Source organism: Hylobates moloch, unplaced genomic scaffold (genome assembly GCF_009828535.3).
Source record: "Hylobates moloch isolate HMO894 unplaced genomic scaffold, HMol_V3 SCAFFOLD_18, whole genome shotgun sequence".
Taxonomy (NCBI): domain Eukaryota; kingdom Metazoa; phylum Chordata; class Mammalia; order Primates; family Hylobatidae; genus Hylobates; species Hylobates moloch.
This window is the reverse complement of record NW_026652293.1, coordinates 77,723,553-77,739,454: the sequence shown is the minus strand read 5'-3', so window position 1 is coordinate 77,739,454 and position 15,902 is coordinate 77,723,553. Positions and strand designations below refer to the sequence as shown.

The window sequence follows — 15,902 nt, the reverse complement described above, 5'->3', positions numbered from 1 at the left end:
CCTCATCTGAGGATGGCAGGATTTTAGAATCTGAAAATACGGAATGGTAGCGAGATTTGTAGAGAAGCCATTTTGGAGAACAAACTGGCAACATCTAGTTAAGCTGAAGACCACGTATGTGTCCTGTGAGCCAGCACATTACATGAGCAAGACAGGTATGAAGAGTTACTTGCACAAGTTTATTAGAGCACTGCTTGTAATAGTGTCCATCAAAAGAAGAAAAGCTAAGTAAATCATGGTACAGTCATTCATCAGAAAGTCATACCACAGTTCAAATAAACCAAATGGATAGATAAATCTTGAAACTGTCAAGTTCTGATATGTGGAGCATCTTACCATATTAAATAATTTTAAAGCATACAAAATATACGGTATTGTACTTTACTATATACAATACGCCTACCTACAAAGAGATGTAGGTACCCATAAAAGCATGTATGAGGCTAATTTTTGTTATCTCTAAGGAAAAAGAAAGTACAATAGGATGGAAAGAAGAGGGAAATAAGCAGCCTTCAACAATAATGTTTCTATTAAAAAACACATCTGAAGCAAGTATGTCAACATGCTAGATATGCATGAAAGCTACATGGATCATGTTACATTATTTCCTATAGATTTAAATTTTTTTAGTATGTTTCATAATTTTTTAAATGTGATAGATATTTGGAGGATAATTTTTAACACAGATATTAAGTGGGAAAATAGGATTTCTTCTGTCTCGTGTTATAACAATTTATAGATAATCTAGGTAAAGTTGCCTTCAGATCAAATGTTAATATTATTCTAACCTGTCCTGGACAAACTCCAAAACAAAGCAATCCTTTCCAGATCAGCTCTGTGCATTCAGTATCCAAAATAAACTGTATTTTGATGCAGTGGCTCACGCTTGTAATCCCAACACTTTGGGAGGCCTAGGAAGGTAGATCACTTGAGCTCAGGAGTTCCAGACCAGCCTGGCCACCATGGTGAAACCCCATCTCTACTAAAAATACAAAAGTTAGCCAGGCATGGTGGTGGGCACCTGTAGTCCCAGCTGCTAGGGAGGCTGAGGCAGGATAATTAACCTGGGAAGTGGAGGTTGCAGTGAGCCAAGATCATGCCAGATTAACATATATGCACAAACCAGGGAGACAACATAATGTCAATTGTTGTGAAACAGGAATTCTGTTCGGCCATTAAAACTCATCTTGTGGCCGGGCACAGTGCCTCACACTTGTAATCCTAGCACTTCGGGAGGCCGAGGTGGGCGGATCACAAGGTCAGAAGATCGAGACCATCCCAGCTAACACAGTGAAACCCTGTCTCTTCTAAAAAAAATACAAAAAATTAGCCGGGCGTGGTGGCACGCACCTGTAATCCCAGCTACTCAGGAGGCGCTTGAACCTGGGAGGTGGAGGTTGCAGTGAGCCGAGATCATGCCACTGCACACCAGCCTGGGCGAAACAGTGAGACTCCATCTCAAAAAAAACAAAAACAAAAACAAACAAACAAACGAAAGTCGCCTTGCTCCACCTGTGTTACAGACAGATGCCACATTACCTCCTCTGACACTACTTCACTTGCCCCCTGCCTTACTCAGCTAAAGCAAAATCACTTTCTTTGCTCTTATTTCAAACCTCTCTCTAAAAAGGTAAGCTGCAGGAGTTTCTCCAGAGATATAAAATCTCCATGAAGGAGCCTTCAAAACACAAGACAACAGAACATATTAAGTGTATTCACTTCCCACTGACTGGTTTCCACTTGGAGGTCCAGACTGATTTACACTTGATTTCCTCAATCCATCATTTATTGGCTATTTCCATAGGAGAATATATATCAGAGATATTGGCAAATATCTCAGATGGAAAAGAAGAAATAAACTCACAAATCAAGTTCAGTTTAAACTACTGTGGGGGATAATCATGTGTTCACTTAAAGAGATTTTACGAGAAGGTTTAACCATAAAAGCGACAAAGTGTTATCTGAGCCTGCTGTGAAGAACACGCGAGCTCATTACGATTTAGTTCTTGGCAGCAACAACCTTCATCACGGCAGAGCACGCAAAAGTAAGAGAGTGTCTGTGACCATGATTAGTAATTAGTGGATTTGGTGAGTATTGTTCCCAAGTTCAGAAAATAGCCAGAGTTCAGTCTCTGGCCAAACCTACGTATCTTCATACAGGAAAAGCTGTTCTAGGTCAGTTATGGCAGCAGAATGCAACTCTGGAGGCATCTGAGAAATCTAGAAGGTAAGCGTGCCTTCTCACGGGCAGGCGGAGGCATGCCAGGCGCCCTCAGTGATGCCGTGCTGAACGGTGGCTCTCAGACCTCTGATGGCAGCTCCCTGTAAAAAGCCCTTCCACTGTCAAGACAGCGTTCCAGCTAATACTGCTGAAGTTCCCAAGTAGGTCACAGTGTCTTTCTCAATGCGCTCAGTTATTTTGGGGTATAAAAGTACACTACTGGCATTTTTATCTCACCGAGGGGAAAAAAAAAAGCAATGCATCTTAGCTGTAAGCCTCAGACTCACCCAGGCTGTTGAGCATAATGAAGCCATTTGGATGTGCATGGCAGTGTTGGCACTGTTGGTGGTGGGACTAATAGAAGTAGTTTTCCCTCATCTTCCCTCATCACCCAGTGAGACCGAGGACCGGAACCAGGGCTAACACGGGCTCTGGTGAGCTGAGGGCATCTGCTGCAGCACTTCCCTGCAGAGAAGTTCAGAAAGGTACACAGAGCGAAAGAAAAAAACGGCCAGGATTTCTGCAGAATGTCACGATAAAATAGGGGTTGAGGCCAAGAGGCTCCCCTCTCTGTTCTTTCTTCTCCAAACAGATGACTTCACTGTTCTGGGGCGAGTCCTGCCTTCTAGTTTAAGAGATGGCTGATATTTCTTCAACGTGTCTTAATGATTTTCCTATGAAACCCAAAATCTAGTTTCCAGCCTTCAGGACCCTGCAAGGCTGCTCTGCATCCCTCGGGCCTGCTTCCTCTTACTCCCATAAACGAGCTCGTTCCAGCGATAGCCCAGAGCTGCCACGCCACCGTGCCCTGCTTCTCGGGCAGAATGTCAGCCTCTTCTCTTCGTTAGCATGTCCTGCCTCAAACATTCACCATTTTCTATTCCTCCAAGCATCTCAAATTTTAATTTTTTTTTTTTAAGACGCAGTCTCGCTCTGTCGCCCAGGCTGGAGTACATTGGCGGGATCTCAGCTCATCGCCACCTCCCCTGCCCAGGTTCAAGCGATTCTCCTGCCTCAGCCTCCCGAGTAGCTGGGATTATAGGTGCACGCCACCACACCCTGCTAATTTTCTTTTTTTTTTTTTTAGTAGAGATGAGGTTTCACCATGTTCGTCAGGCTGGTCTCAAACTCCTGACCTCAAGTGATCCACCTGCCTCAGCCTTCCAAAGTGCTGGGATTACAGGCACAAGCCACCATGCCCAGCCAAAATTTTAAATATTAAAAAAAGAAGAAAAATCCTAAGCAGCCACAGTGTCAGGCACTGCTAAGAACACAGAAAACTAGGTGATTTGCACTCTGAACAGTCTGTCTAGATCTCTACCCTCTGGCCCCTCTGCACTTACAATCTACATCAGTGTCAATGTGGTGACATGTTGCTTTTTTAAGTTTGTGTGTGTGTGTGTGTGTGTGTGTGTGTGTACATGTGTGTGTTCTGCCCTCACAAGGAAGCCTTTCAGGGCCCATCTGTGTATATTATAATGTCTCCAAAGAACCCAGCACACAGCTCTGCATTCACTGGAATTCCTTTGTCTTCTAACTATAGAAAAGAGCCCAGATTTTTGTCTTAGGATGACTTGAAATTCACGACATTTAACAACTTTGTGGCATGGGCATCAATCAGAATGGACTCCTCAGTGACTACGGGAGTGGGTGTGTGGGTGTCTGTCTTCCTACCGGAATATAAACCAGCTGGAGTGCTGAGCAGAGCCCTGGAGGCCCACTGTGGGGTCAGGTGTCAACCCTTTCATTGCTGATTTGCGAGGAGGTCCCAGAGATCCCAGAGGCAGGGCCTGGGTGGTGGGGAGACTGGGACTCAGAACAGCAGCTCTTGACGAACATGTGTAGCAGTGTCTCGATATTTTCACAGGTGGTGAGCGGTGTGGCCATCTGTATGCGCCCCACCTAAATACTCACCTTGCTGTTGATGCTGCTGAAGATGAGGATGATGAAGACAACAGCATCGCTCATCCCCAGACAGACTAATGATTCCGAAGAGCAGAGCCTTGGCTCAGGCGGCGTCTAAGTAACCTGGGCTAACATCTAAAAAGTGGAACTTTATGAAAGGGGTTCTTTTCAAGAAGGACATTTGAAGAGGCAAAAATTCCAGGGCTGTATTTTTAAGTCCTTTGTTCGGCTGTAAATCTTAAGTCCACCCACGGTTGATCCAGAAAGCCACACAAAGTTACCCTGCAAACCTTTCTTTTTTTTTTTTGAGATGGAGTCTCGCTCTGTCGCCCAGGCTGGAGTGCAATGGCACAATCTCGGCTCACTGCAACCTCCGCCTCCCCAGTTCAAGCGATTCACCTGCCTCAACCTCCTGAGTAGCTGGGACTACAAGCACCTGCCATCATGCCTGGCTAATTTTTTTTTTTTTGAGACGGAGTCTTACTATGTCGCCCAGGCTGGAGTGCAGTGGCATGATCTCGGCTCACTGCAACCTCCACCTCTTGGGTTCAAGCAATTCTCTGCCTCAGCCGCCTGAATAGCTGGGATTGCAGGCGCTCGCCACCACGCCTGGCTAACTTTTTTGTATTTTTAGTTAAGACAGGGTTTCACCATCTTGGCCAGGTTGGTATTGAACTCCTGACCTCATGATCCACCCGCCTTGGCCTCCCAAAGTGCTGAGGTTACAGGCGTGAGCCACCGAGCCCAGCAATTTTTGTTGTTGTTGTATTTTTGTAGAGATGGGGTTTCACCATGTTGTCCAGGCTGGTCTTGAACTGCTGACTTCAGGTGATCCGCCTACCTTGGCCTCCCAAAGTGCTGAGATTAGAGGCGTGAGCCACTGAGCCCGGCCACTCTGCAAACCTTTCAAAAGTCTGCAGTCTGGACTGAGCCAGGTGTGTAAATAAAGCCCTACCCTCTGCTGAGAACCATCAACACATGTTCCAGGAAACTGAAATCTGACCAGGCATCACCCCATTCAGAAAGGGCAACAGCAAGACTTGGCATTCTCAAACTCCCCATCTTGGGACTCAGCTGAGGGGTGACAGCAGTCTGCAACATCGAGGGCTTTGATCATCAGTAGACCACCTGGTGGCTATCTCAGGGGGACAAACAGGCAGATTAGGCATCAGGGACAAAGGCCAGATCGCTCAGACAGACACCAGGCAAAGCCATGGACAGCTCTGACATCTGCAGACCTTTGGACCTTCCATTCGGATCCCGTCTGCTAAACAGGCAACTGCCTCCATCAAGTTCTTTTTTATTCTGAGTCTGTCCTCAGCCCACCACTGAGGCTCACAGGCTCACTGCACGGAGTTCTACAGCTTTCAGATAGAAAAGAAACAACGAACCTCAGGACTGTGGTGACTGGAAATTCTTGAGCGCTTAAAACATTTCATCCTCTTTTCAGCCGATTTCACCCTTCTGACTTGTGATCTGGATAAACTAACTGCCATCACGGGCAGTCATGATGATACTCTCTGAATAAAGTAGAAGGGACTTAGAAGAACCGAAGGAATCATTCATAGGAATAACAGGAGGACTAAGAAGTATCCAAGTCCAAAGCAATTCTGTGTGTGTGTGTGTGTGTGTGTGTGTGTGTGTGTGTGTGTGTGTGTGTGTGTGTGTTCCTTCTCACAAACATTTTCAGATAGTTTGAAGTCTGGCTACAATGAACACCTAAGACGACAGTATGAAGAGAGAGGACAGAGAAGACAGGTGTCATATTGGAAGTCAGGGGAGGGGAGGGTCTCTTGCCATTTCATGAGTCTTCCTCTGTGTTCCATGACGTAAATGTCCCCCTCATTTTCTGGGCCTGGCTCCCTCTAGAACTCGACTAAGCACTATAAAATTGGTCTACAGCAAAAGTCTTTCCCAACTGCAGCTGAAGCTTAGAGTGCCATCCCATAGTCACAGAACTTTAAAAGCAAAATGCTCACCCTTTCACGGATTTTACCCACCCACTACATATCATGACGATATGCAAGACGTCATTCCGTATTTCTCAAGAAGAGACTCTGACGTATCTTGGATTGTCTTTCAGAGTAATGGAACAAATGGGCTTTTAGAAGAACATATAGAATAATATTTAGAAAAAAATATAAAAGAAGACCAGGTACAGTGGCTCACTCCTATTAATCCCAGCACTTTGGGAGGCTAAGGTGGGAAGATTGCTTGAGGCCAGGGATTCAAGATCAGCCTGGGTAACACAGCAAGACCCAATCTCTACAATCAATCAATCAATCAATCAATCAATAAATAAATAAAATGAGCCAGGCATGATGGTGCATGCCTGTAGTCCTCGGTACTCAAGAGGACAAGAGGCCGAGGCAAGAGGACTGCTTGAGCAAGGAGCCGGAGACTGCAGTGAGCCATGATCACACCACTGTATTTCAACCTGGGCATCAGAGTGAGACCCTGTCTCAAAAGACAAAAAATGGAAAAATAAAAAATAGAAGGCTATAGAAAGGGTGTCTTTCTTTTCCTTTCCTTTCTTTCGTTTTCTTCTTTTTTATTTTTATTTTTTTTGAGACAGAGTCTCACTCTATCGCCCAGGCTAGAGTGCAGTGGCGCGATCTTGGCCTACTGCAACCTCCACCTCCCAGGTTCAAGTGATTCTCCTGCCTCGACCTCCTGAGTAACTGGGACTACAGGTGTGTGCCACCACGCCTGGCTATTTTTTTTTTTATTTGTATTTTTAGTACAGATGAAGTTTGTATTTCTTAGATAAATCACTCAAAAAGCATAAGCAATACAGAAGAATGGGGGTAAATTTGGCTTTATTGAAGTTAAAATTTTGTTTAAAAAGACTCTTTAAACACCATGAAAAGACCAACCACAGACTGGGAGGAGAAACATGTTATGTGCCAACAAAAGATCTTTTTATGTATGTGTGTGTGTGTGTGTGTGTATATATATATATATATATATATAAAATCCATACCCTACATCAGTAAGGACAACACATGCATCGAACGGAAAAATGGGCAAAGGATGTGAACATTTAAGTCATGGAAGGGGAAACCCAACTGGCATTTGCAAAGATGATCAATCTCACCAGGAATCAGGGAGATGCTCGTTAAAACAATGAGATAGCACTTCTCACCCATGTGATTGGCAAACATTTAAAGTTTGATAAAGACAAGTATTGGCAAGGGAGAAACAGGATGGGCGTGTCCAACTGGAACAGCCACTTTGGAGAGCAATTTGGTGATAAGTTGTAAAGTTGAAGACATTACAACTTATGACTTGACAGTTTACCTCCTCCCTCCTCTGAATATATCAGAGAACTTCCATGCAGGTGCAAAAGAGTACATATGCAAGAATGCACACAGCAGCACTGTAGGTAACTGAGGGAAAAAACCGAAATGTCCATCCATACGAGAAGTAAATAAACCACATATGGCTGGGCGTGGTGGCTCACGCCTGTAATCCCAGCACTTTGGGAGGCCGAGGAGGGCAGATCATGAGGTCAGGAGTTCGAGACCAGTCTAAGCAACATGGTGAAACCCCGTCTCTACTAAAAATACAAAAATTAGCCAGGTGTGGTGGTGTGCGCCTGTAATCCCAGCTACTCAGGAGGCTGAGGCAGGAGAATCACTTGAACCCAGGAGATGGAGGTTGCAGTGAGCTGAGATCATGCCACTCCACTCCAGCCTGGGAGCAAGAATCCGTCTCAAACAAACAAACAAAAAAACCACATATATATACAATGGAACACTATACAGCTGCTAATACTATACATGTGTCAACTTAAATAAATTTCAAAAACATCATATTGAGTGAAAAGGCGAATTGCAGATGTCATGCACAATATATAATTTACATACAACTTTTTAAAAGTCCAATACAATGTATGTGTTTAGATTTCTTAGGTAGAATATCTAGCTCCAGTGAGAACACCATACATCGGCTAGTTAACACAAGTGTAGACATTACCCTTTCTAAGGAAGGAGACCAGGAGTGGGAAAGGGCACCCCAAGTGCCTCAGCTAAATCTTTATTCCATTCTTTAAAATAAAATGAGATTTGAAGTACATATGGCATAGCAGTAAGATCTGATAATGCTAATGCTAGACATTCAGTATGTTCCCTATTCTTTTGGGGGAGGCATAGAGACAGGGTCTCACTATGTAGCCCAGGCGGGTCTCAAACTCCTGACCTCAAGAGATCCTCTAGCCTTGGCCTCCCAAAGCACTGGGATTATGTTATTCTCTATTCTTATCTATGTGTTTGAAATATTTAAAAATAATGTGAGCTTTGAGATGCTATTTTAAATCTAACAGTCAGACATTTTTCTCTTTTGTTTCCCAGGCAAAGACAGACATTCCAGGCAGAAGAAATGGTGTGATGAAACGCACAGAGGCTCTAGAAGACGTGAGAATCTCGAGGAATGCCAACGCCTGCATCTCAAATGGCTGGAGATGAGGCTGGGTGAATCAGGAACGAGCCTTGAAGGCCACCTGAGAAATGGGGACTGCACTCATACCACGGGCTAAGGGGATCCACCAGGGCCGAGTCCCCAAAGCAAGCACCTTCCAGAGGCTGCACCCAGTGCTCCCGCGGCAGCTGTGAAGCACTGCCCACAGGAGGGAGTGGGCAGCCAGCTGGGGCTGCCGTGGGCCCTGGACGGGGCTGTGTCTGCCGTCATAGCAGCTGTTCCCATGGACCTCCAGCTGTCCACAGGATGACACAGGTGGACACAGCATGAGTCACCGTCTCCTGAGCCCACTGGGCAGCAAGGAAGGGGCAGGTTTCGGCCAGCTTCTACAAGGCCCTCGACCTTGACCTGTAAGGCACCTGGGAGCCCTTCTCCCACTTTGGGGGGCCTGGGATTCTGCTGCTCCTGCTTCCTCCCATGCTCTGAGCACAGCAGTGCCAGCTGGTGCCCAGCTCCAAGTTCCACCTCTTTTCCTACTTAGAACCAGACCACCTCCAGCCAGCAGGCTCTGGAGAAGCCGATCCAGCCGCCTCCCTCTGGCCAAATGAGGATCTAAAACCCACCGGCCGCTTTTCCTCTGTCGGGGCACCCTCTGACTTCATGGTCTTCCCCTCACTCTGGCCATCCTGGTCATTCCACCTTCACGCTCCCTGCTGATCTCTGGGAATGCCACCTCTAAATCCTTCAGAGCCGCACTCAGGAAATACCGACATTAACTGGTAACGGGAAGAAACTCCTCACTACCGATGATTTTCCTGACGGGTGTATTCCGACCCAACGAACAGCTGCTTAATAAGGCTTGGCAATACTCTGTTTCCCAATCCCCAAGCCCTGTGAGACTCAAGAGTAGGAAAAGGTGGAGATCCATGATCCCTGGGCGGGGACTGTGGGGGCAGGGACCTTGGGCCGGGCCAGAGTCCTCTATCTTTGAGCTCAGGGCACAGACGGAGCAAGTTTCTTTCCACCTGGTTCTCCAAGTCACTTCAGGCTCTCTGCCAGGCTGGTTCTGACCTTCCTCCAGCCTCCCTCTGGCAGGTCCCTGTAGCCTTGCAGCTCCCTCCCACGGTGGCATCTCCTGCCTCTCCCAGCTTCTCTAACTGTATTGTTGCTTTTCCGATATGGCTATATCTCACCACAACTTCCCTTGTTGCTCTTCTCTGCTGTCTCCCCTACAGCACTAACAGAGCTTCTGGTAGAAATGTTAATATTTCACGAGCCCCCTCCTACCTTTTAGAAATTCTCCCTGGAAGGAAAAAGATTAAATATAATCTCACAAGAGTCTGAGGGCAGTGGTATTTCTCCACATTCTATACACACCCGTATGTCTGTACATGTATGTGTGTATGCAGCTTCCTCTAAACAAACCGAAAATGCAGGACTTTAAAATTCCAGGACTTATGCAACGGAAAACGAATTCTACAAACCCAAAGTTAACGATTTTCAGACATTTCCATGCTGAGGTATACACACTAAAGTGCGACTGATCAACCCAACTCTACAAATACAGCAACTATGCCCTGCCTTTCCTTCCCCTAAGAAGAGAAAAATAAAGCGAATGTGGCCATGGAAGCGGCGAAAGTGGACTCAGGAAGTCGTTAGGCACCAGAATAACCCCTAGGGATGCAGGAAGACCATGTGGTTTTCACGGGAAATGACTCTTTTTTTTTTTTTTGAGACAGAGTCTCACTCTGTTGCCCAGGCTGGAAGCACGATCTCGGCTCACTGCAACCTCCACCTCCTGGGTTCAAGCAGTTCTCATGCCCCAGCCTCCCGAGTAACTGGGACTACAGGTGTGCGTCACGACACTCGGCTAATCTTTGTATTTTTAATAGAGTTTCTCCATGTTTCCCAGGCTGGTCTCAAACTCCTGACCTCAAGTGATCTGCCCGCCTTGGCCTCCCAAAGGGCTGGGATTACAGGCATGAGTCACCACACCTGGCTGGAAAGTGACTCTTTATATAGTAAAATAAAAATACGCTGTCAGGAAAGACAACCTTTGGAAGTAAAAACACTAATACATTCAGAAAATCATTTTACTGGTCAGGACACCATGGCTCATGCCTGTAATCCCAACACTCTGGGGGCCAGATCACCTGAGGTCAGGAGTTTGAGACCAGCCTGGCCAACATAGTGAAACCCCGTCTCTACTAAAAGTACAAAAAATTAGCCAGGCGTGGTGGTGGGCGCCTGTAATCCCAGCTACTATGGAGGCCAAAGCAGGAGAATTGCTTGAACCTAGGAGGCGGACGTTGCAGTGAGCTGAGATGGCGCCATTGCCCTCCAGCCTGGGTGACAGAGAGCGACTCTGTCTAAACAACAACAACAACAACAACGAAAACCCAAACAAAAGAAAATCATTTTACTAACCATAATCCTAGTCAATGAATCAAAAATGCGTTCTTCACCTATTAATGGCATTTCCTTTAAGTTTTTGATAAAAATTGATGCAAAGAAAGAATTCACTTCCTAGTAAATCATTAAAACGTAGCTCTTCTGGAAAGTGAATCAGATGGTCATTTTTATTGGCTCATGACCTTTTCTATTGGCCTCATGTCGATATCTGCTTCTTCGCCTCGTGCAACATCACCATTTTCTGCAGGACCGCAGCCTGCTAGCCGCGCGGATGACGGAAGAACATGGAGGCATTCTCTGGAGGACGCGTTAACTCCTGCCCGTATCCATCTTCCACTAAATGTCCTGGGTCTCCCACTACACAGGCCATTCTGAGAGGGGAAGTAAAATGAATGGGCTGGGAGAAGGACAGCGACGTAAGGCAGAAAATACAACTCTTGCAGTAGATGGTGGACAACAAAATTAGACGTAAGAAACCACATCTCCATATCAAGAGCTCCTCAAAGTCGGGTCTACAGAGAGTTTGCTACCAACACCCAGAAGGAAGTGTAGAAATTGAGACTAAGCATTTAGAATTTTTTTGCAGCAATATGTATAATTTTAGATCAATTGGGGTTTTTTTGTTTCGTTTTGTTTTTTGAGACAGTTTTGCTCTTGTCGCCCAGGCTGGAGTGCAGTGGCACCATCTCAGCTCACTGCAACCTCCGCCTCCCAGGTTCAAGCGATTCTCCTGCCTCAGCCTTCCCAGTAGCTGAGATTACAGGTGCCTGCCACCACACCCGGCTAATTTTTTGTATTTTTAGTAGAGATGGGGTTTCGCCATGTTGGGCGGGCTGGTCTCAAACTCCTGACCTCAAGTGATCCGCCCATCTCGGCCTCCCAAAGTGCTGGGATTACAGGTGTGAGCCACCACGCCCAGCCCAATTGTTCTTAGTAATAAAAAAAAATTCAAGACTTTTTAATGTCTTTTGGGTTTGGGTTTTTTTTTCCATTTTTCTATTCATTTTTATTGTCTTTGATGGATAGGTTGATCTGCAACGCAACATGGAAAATTTGAAAACTGGTCCTTCATCAAATACAGTTTGGGAAGCACTGCTCTACATCACTCTCCTATGTTTAAAAAGACCAGAGTTTTGTGATTCTCAAATGACAATGTTCTTTTTTTTTTTTAGATGAAGTTTCTCTCTGTCACGCAGGCTGGAGTGCAGTGGTGCAATCTCGGCTCACTGCAAACTCTGCCTCTTGGGTTCAAGTGATTCTTGTGCCTCAGCCTCCTGAGTAGTTGGGATTACATGCACCTGCCATCATGCCCAGCTAATTTTTCTATTTTTTTAGTAGAGATGGGGTCTCACCATGTTGGTCAGTCTGGTCTTGAACTCCTGATCTCAGGTGATCTGTCTGCCTTGCCCTCCCAAAGTGCTGGGATTACAGGCATGAGCCAACATGCCTGGCCAAATAACAACATTCTTTTTTTTTTTTTTGAGACAGGGTCTTGCTCTGTTGCCCACGCTGGAGTGCAGTAGTGCAATCATGGCTCACCACAGCCTCGACCTCTTGGGCTCAAGTGATCCTCCCACCTCAGCCTCCCAAGTAGCTGGGACTATAGGTACACGTCACCATGCCTGGTTAATTTTTACTTATTTACTTAGCAGAGATAAGGTCTCACTATGTTGCCCAGGCTGGCTCTGAACTTCTGAGTTCAAGCAACCCTCACACCTTGGCCTCCTAAAGTGCTGGGATTACAGGTGTGGGCCACTGCACCCAGCTACAATATTCTCATTTGCACAAAAATTTGCAGACTCCCTGGATTAATCCAAACAAATGCAGTCTGTACAAAAGACAGTGTTGCCAGCAAAGAATGGAAGGAAATGTGTTTGTTTCCAAAAGCCTGAATGTAGTAAACTGGGAGGTGCCATAAAGGCTTTTTTGCCATGATGCTCACAGACCCCCTGGGCCCCGGCTGCAGCATCACCATCCACCAGGGTACAGTTTTGCTAAGCTAGGGAAGCAGGCCTTACCACGGCTGGGGGATCACAGGGACCATCACCCACCCAAGGCTTCCTGGGTACTGGAGGAGCACTCTCCCCTGTTATAAAAACTCCATCCGGATGGCTTCCAGGAGCCAGCAGTGCCTTGAAATGGGTGGCAGGAGGGCAGATCAGCTAACAGAAAGAAAGATGATGCCACATGTCCAGAGAGAAGGGAGGTTAAACATTCACATCTGCTCTAAGTCGTAGTCTAAGGATGGACTTTAGAGTTGCGTGGTATGAGACAGAGCTGTAAGTTCCATCTGTCTAGCCCTCGTTTACCAAAGGACACACCACCGGGGCAATGGGCAGGAATGGGAGGAAGAAAGAAGGGAAGGAGAAGTAGAAAGAGGGAGCAGAGGAGGGAGGAAGAAAGGGAGACAACCAGCCAGCCAGTGCGTTGCTGAAGACACCATGATCTTCACTGCAGAGGAATTCTCTGTTTTGTGAGCCTTAGAAGCATTTGTGATCACACGGACCAGAGACTCAGTCCCAGATCTGCCTTAAGTAATTTTAGACAAGTCACTTTACTTCTCTGTGCCTTATGTTTCCATCTGCAAAATGAAGGTGTTGGGCTATGTGGTCTCATTCATTTATTCAAGCAACACATACTGATTAGGCGCCTACCGCATGCCACCCATGGTGTTCTGCCCTGGGGATACAGCAGTGAGCAAATCCCAGCCCCCACGGGGCTCACAGCCACACACACTCAGTATTCCTTTCCCCTAGCATTAGCATTCTCAGATTCTGCATCGTGGACCTTTATTTCTACACTCCATTGTTTTCGGGTTTAGACATTCTTACCAAAAATAAGAAAGGACAAGGAAAAAGCGAGTCGCATGCATAATAAAATTTGCTTCAAGAAAATACAACATACCAAACTTCAAACTTATAAAACAAATTTAATTCATAACATTGCTAACATTATAGGTTTATAAGAAATTCACTTAAAGGTTCTTTTAAATAATAAAAATCCTATAGTTCACATATTAATAATTATAATATTGACTGTCAATTACGTCCCAGGCACTATGCTAAGCCATTTTATATGCAATATCCTTTAACTTTCACAGTAAATCTACGATGGAGGCAACATTTGTTCCCATTTTAGAGTTGAAGACGTTAAGGCTGAATGAGGTTAAAACTAACTTGCCCAAAGTCCCATGGCTGCTAAATGATAGAACCAAGACACGAACTTGGCACTTACATGCTTAACTGTCTTACCTGTATACACCTTGTTCATTAAAACATAAGTGATGCCAGAGGCTCATGCCTGTAATCCCAACATTTTGGGAGGCCGAAGCAGGCAGACTACAAGGTCAGGAGTTCGAGACCAGCCTGGCCAGCATGGTGAAACCCCGTCTCGACTAAAAACACAGAAATTAGCCAGGCACGGTGGCGCACACCTGTAGTCCCAGCTACTCGGGAAGCTGGGGCAGGAGAATCACTTGAACCCGGGAGGCGGAGGTTGCAGTGAGCCAAGATGGTGCCACTGCACTCTAGCCTGGGTGACAGAGCAAGACTGTGTCTCAAAAAAATAATAACAATAAGTGATGCAGTGTGTACAAGCAGCTTATAGTGGTGGGGTGTTTGGGGAAGGCGATAAGCACTGTTTATTCTAACGACTCAAAAACTTACGCAAACGACAAACCCGGTATTTCACTCTCATGTCTTAAAATTGTACACACTGTCCCTGCTTTGCACGCTGACTGTTACTTCAGGAGCTTCAGACTGTACTCCAGTCTTCTGTGCACTTTTCCTTTCTATCTATATTCTGAACCCTTATTCCCTTCCTCCCTCCCTCCTTTCCTTCCTTCCTTCTATATTCTGAACCTTCCTCCCTCCCTTCCTCTCTCCCTCCGTCTCTCCCTTTCTTTTCTTTTCTTTGTTTCCAGAGTCTCTGTCACCCAAGCTCGAGTGCAGTGGTGTGACCATAGCTCACTGCAAGCTCAAACTCTTAGGCTCAAGCGATCCTCCCACCTCTGCCTCCTGGGTAGCTAGAATTAAGGGTGAATGCCACCAAGCCTGGCTAATTTTTTTTTTTAGGAATAGGATCTTGCTATGTTGCCCAGTCTGGTCTGGAACTCCTGGCCTCAAGCCATCCTCCTGCCTCAGCCTCTCAAAGCACTGGAATGACAAGCATGAGCCACCGTACCCAACCCATATTTCTTAACAGAAATTAAAAAGCAAATATTATTGAACGGACATAAATGTTCACTTTGAATGACAAAGGACACCTACCTTTAATTAACTATGGCCTTTGAAGTATAACCTTAAAGCAAGAGAGTAATGACCTAGTTTATACAAATCTAACATATTCAAATATTTTCCTGAATACATCAGCTCCACAAAGGAAGGTAAGTGGAGTCCCTCCACAGGCAACTAAACCCAGTGCAGTAGGGACACAGGGGGAGGCCCAAGGGACAGTGTCAGTTGACACTCTCAGCTCCGCCAGGCAAGAGGATGGGGAAGCAGATCTCTCCCACGGACTCTGCTTCTGAAAGACACAGGGGCAGGAGGCCAGGATGACCTCCCGCAGAGCCAGCCTGTGCGCCACCGGGTGTCCAAAAGATTGGCTAATGGGCCGACTGCTGCTGGTGGAGGGCGAGTCCTTTTAACACAACAGGCTTTTATTCTCTCAGAAACACTTAATAGCAGGCCGGTGTTGCAAGGCCTGGAAACGGCGCTCCCCTGCTGAGCTCGTGCAAGTCAAAGGCTTTCAGTCAAACCAAGGAAATTCTCTGCTGAATAAATCAGTGCCCCTCTCCTTGCTTTTCCTCTTTGCAAGCCCCCAGGAAGAACTTCCACCTGCAGACTGGAGCGCCCCAAGCCAGGAGGCCAAATTGCTGGCCCATCTCCAACCCAGTCCTTCCCACATGTAACCCAGGAAACACTGCTGACTCACCAGCACGCCTCGC

At 46.1% G+C, this 15,902-nt stretch overlaps 1 protein-coding gene across 2 annotated transcripts in view; it reads right to left on the bottom strand.

Moving 5' to 3' along the window:
* KIF26B (kinesin family member 26B) overlaps positions 1–15,902 on the bottom strand; it is a 568,473-nt gene that overhangs the window by 472,999 nt on the left and 79,572 nt on the right. The gene's annotated exons all lie outside the window — the stretch shown is intronic.